This window comes from Tiliqua scincoides, chromosome 4 (genome assembly GCF_035046505.1).
Source record: "Tiliqua scincoides isolate rTilSci1 chromosome 4, rTilSci1.hap2, whole genome shotgun sequence".
In the NCBI taxonomy this organism is placed as follows: Eukaryota; Metazoa; Chordata; class Lepidosauria; order Squamata; family Scincidae; genus Tiliqua; species Tiliqua scincoides.
Window position 1 is genome coordinate 222,997,798 of NC_089824.1, and position 4,337 is coordinate 223,002,134.

The window sequence follows — 4,337 nt, forward strand, 5'->3', positions numbered from 1 at the left end:
GCAGCGTGAAATGTGGGCGCCCAGCCAGGGCACAGCACTCCCATCCAGAGCTGCGCATGCTGCTTTTCTCCCAGGAGCCAAAGGGACTTACTTCTGGTGGGTGGCTCATTTACGGAAGTGCTGAGATGGACCCCTTCCCACTTTCTTTCTATAGGATGCTTCTTTGCTGGCCAAATTCACTGTTGAAGACAACAAGCTAAAAATTAGTGTCAGCCTTGATAAGTAAGTACAGATTCTCTTACCTTAAATGTGTGTTCTTTGGTTCATGCAGTTGCCAAGGGAAGGCTGGGGGGACACCAGAGGTGATGGAGATGGATTGCTGTCATCCCTCCCCCCCAGTCCCACATAATAGTGTCAGGTTGACAATCTATGGTACCCCAAATCTCTCAATACAGATCTGTTCCAAACGTCCTGCTGCTCTCAAATCCACCAGTAGTGTGCCAGATGCTCTTTCAAATTTCTGGAAACAGAGACAGCGATAGGAAAGTGGTGGGGCCATGATGGGAACTCTCAAAAGCGTTCTGATAAGGTCAGGAGACTTGAAACACAAGCCTACGCACACTACCCTGGGAATAAGCCCCTCTGAACTCAGTGGGACTTACTCTGAGGTAGACAGACAAGCATAGAATTGTGCTTAGATAAAACACAACTATCAGACTGATTAGCAACTGTTGTGTCTTTCAATCTCAAAGAATAAGAGATGGAAAAGATCACATTAAATGAACATAAGAAAATAAGAAGAGCCCCACTGGATCAGGCCATAGGCCCATCCAGTCCAGCTTCCTGTATCTCACAGCAGCCCACCAAATGCCCCAGGGAGCACACCAGATAACAAGAGACCTCATCCTTGCATCTCCCTTGCATCCCTCCCTTGCATCCCTCCCTTGCATCTGGCATTCTGACATAGCCCACTTCTAAAATCAGGAGGTTGCGCATACACATCATGGCTTGTACCCCGTAATGGATTTTTCCTCCAGAAACTGGTCCAATCCCCTTTTGAAGGCGTCCAGGCCAGACGCCATCACCACATCCTGTGGCAAGGAGTTCCACAGACCAACCACACGCTGAGTAAAGAAATATTTTCTTTTGTCTGTTCTAACTCTCCCAACACTCAATTTTAGTGGATGTCCCCTGGTTCTGGTGTTATGTGAGAGTGTAATGCTTTGACCAATGTCAATTGGTAGCGGGCAATGTAAGGTATTTTACAAAGAGTTCTTTGTGAGCTCTTCACTGGGCTAAAAGGAAACTGAATTAAGAGAGGTTACCTGTGTATCTACTTCTAGTCAGTATCAAAGGCTCTGCAAGCCCTGCCACCCCCTCCTCTCTGCACCCCTTGGAAGAGATGCTTACCTGTGTGGGGACGGGCTGGGGTGTGTTCACCCCCTATAACAAGGGAAGGTGGTGCAAGCAAGAGTGTCACAGTGGTACGCAACCCACTGATGCTCTCACAAATCCACAGAAGCTTGGAAGTTGCAGGCCTGGGCTCTGGACCTCCCAGAGAAGAGCCTACACCACAGTGTATTCATGTTCACAAACATTTTTCCTATGCGGTGCCTTGGTCCAAGTGCCAGGGAAGGCCAGCTGTCCTGGCTGAAGTGGTGGCACATGCCAAGTTGAGTCAGAGGCTGCAAAGTCAGGTAGTGCCACCCTGGCGGTCCCTCCTGGTGACAGGTTGCTCAGAGCGTGGGAGTGCAGCAGAGCTTGGAATTGGCTCTCACAGGTCACATGATTCCCAAGACCCCAGGCATTCTGGGCTGCTGTGTTCTCATCCTGGCTGGAACATCTCCATGCTTTGGTCCCTGTGGTGCAGGAAGGAGGGAAAGCACATTGAGCCAACAGGATTCCTTGTACAAGGCCCACGTGCGGGTGGACTCTGAAAGCAGGATGCAAACTTGGAAAGGTTCTCTAACTCCCCCTCAACGATTCCCTTTGTTTCCACAGGACCCACCTCTCGCTGGCTTCTTCCACCCTGGGAAAATTTGATGTAAGAATATTTCATGGTTCATTCAGAACTGGGGAGCATCTGCACGAAGTGGTCATTGCCAAGCTGGCCCATGCCCTGAGGTGTCCCCTTCCTTTTTGTCACTCTAGGGCAGTGGATGTTGAGAGGCCAGGGCCAGACAAATCATCGAAGCACGTGCTTGTCATGTTCACACATTACTTTCCTATTCTAGTGTCATATTTCCATTTGCATACACCCCAGGTTGAGGTGTGTGAACTTCTTCTCATTTGGAGGATATAAATATAATGAAGACAGCAATGCATTAATAATTGATTTGTTGTATGCAAAGCCCCCTTTTTACGTTCAAAATATCTGGTTGGCAACCTTCAGTCTCGAAAGACTATGGTGTAAGCCTACAGCACCTGCTATTCCCAGGTGGTCTCCCATCCAAGTACTAACCAGGCCTGACCCCGCTTAGCTTCTGAGATTAGACAAGATCAGGCATGTGCAGGGTAACAGTTGCTGACTCCAACTAATAAGCGCATGCAGGCTGCTAGAAGGACTTGGGAGCAGGCTTAGAATGCCTCTCTTGGAGTCCAAGGAAGATACAGCTTGCCTGGAGGCCAGGGAAGTTCACAACCAACCATAGCTCTTGGAGCTCATTTCCAGTTAAACGTCATTTGGAGCCAAGAGGTGCTACCAAGCCTAGAGCCTGTGAACTCCAGAATGAGGACATCCATAATAACCCCCAATGGGGCCTCCTGCCATTCATTCATGGTTGGCAACCTTCAGTCTCCAAAGACTATGTTATAAGCCTACAGCACCCGGTATTCCCAGGCGGTCTTCCATCCAAGTACTAACCAGGCCTGACCCTGCTTAGCTTCCAAGATCAGACGAGATCAGGCATGTGCAGGGTAACAGTTGCTGCCTGGGCTGGTGATTAATCCACTTCTCTGCTTGACGCAGCTTTCGCTCATGGAGGGATTGGTTGGCAAGATTTTTGATGTTGCATTCCTCCCAGCAATGAACGGTAAGGAGTTTCCAAAGCTATTTCATTTGCCTTGAAGTACTGTCTGGAAACAGAGGGCCCTATTTGCAAATCCGTAAGCCACCCAATCTTCTGATGATCATCTGGAGGCTGCTCAAAAGAGTGGGGGGGGGGACGGGACACTGTCCCACCTTTCAAGCAGTGAAGATGATCCACAGAGTGGATCTGATCCCTCCCCTCCTCTTGGCATTTGGCTGGTTTTCCTCAAAGCAGAACGTTTAATCTGCAAGTCAAGAACTCCAGTTGCCCCTTGAGACTGGAAGACCAGCCCTGTTTTCTCTTTCTGCCGGCAGGTGTACTAGGAGGGGGTATCCCGCTCCCCAAGCTGTTGAACATAGACTTCGATAATGCTGACATTGACGTCATTGAAGTAAGTGCTCTGACTTGCAGCACAGTATATTGCTTGCCTGGTAGCCCAACCCTATCTGGCGCTGATGACACTTGCGCTGATGACACTTGCGCTCTGTCAGTGCAAGGCCCAGGCTGCTGGCCTGCCAGAGCAAAATGATATCTGGAGCCTCTACCAGAGCAGGTAAGTTGGTGGAGGGGACATACCAGGGGAAGATCAGGGTGGGGATTTGGAGTGGTCAGGGTCGTACTGAAGATGAACTGGGGGGGCAGATAGCAACAGCAGGAGTGGCACCAATACCTTATGCCTCCAGCTGGGGCTTGACAAGTGTCCTTGGACCCACTTGGATTTATTCCTCCCAAAGAACTGGGTAGATCTGAGTAGGCCCATTGGGGACAAGGCAGGAGAGGAGGAGGTATGCAAAAAGGTTTTTCCTTCTCCATCACTACCTGGTCCCCAGCCAGCCCACCATGTGGCAGAGACCACATGAGTGCCATTGTACTGCGCCAGTTCAGGATAGGATTGGGCTGTTACTGTTACCCCCCTTCGGACCACAGGCACACCTGCCGCTTGATGACTCAGCAGGTTTCTCCTGACTTTGTGTCACCTGGAGAAAGTCAAACAGTAACTGTATGAATAACCAGAGGCCACTGGGTGGCAGACCCCACACCCACCTGGCATGTTTTCTGGCTGCAGTGAGTGTCTCTGCAGTGGGTACACTGGGTGCCTCTGCAGAACAGTGCTGTGCCTGGGGAGGGCAGGGAACATGGCCAGCTGGCACACTTCCATTCCCTTTCTCCCAGTACACTCGGCCCAGTTTGAAGAATGACTACAGAGAGTTACTGGGCAAGGCCAGCATCTGGTTACTGGCAGAAACTCCACTTGGCCCCTCTTGGTGAGACCCCCCTCACCCACCTCTAGACAATGCAACAGCAATACCATTGCCACTGGTACTGAGAGTTTAGCAGTCTGTTCAGACAGGTGTGTCCTGCCCCATC

At 50.5% G+C, this 4,337-nt stretch overlaps 1 pseudogene; it reads right to left on the reverse strand.

The window, feature by feature from the left end:
• Positions 1-2,754: 2,754 nt before the first annotated feature.
• LOC136650077 (5S ribosomal RNA) lies at positions 2,755-2,871 on the reverse strand (annotated as a pseudogene).
• Positions 2,872-4,337: the final 1,466 nt, after the last annotated feature.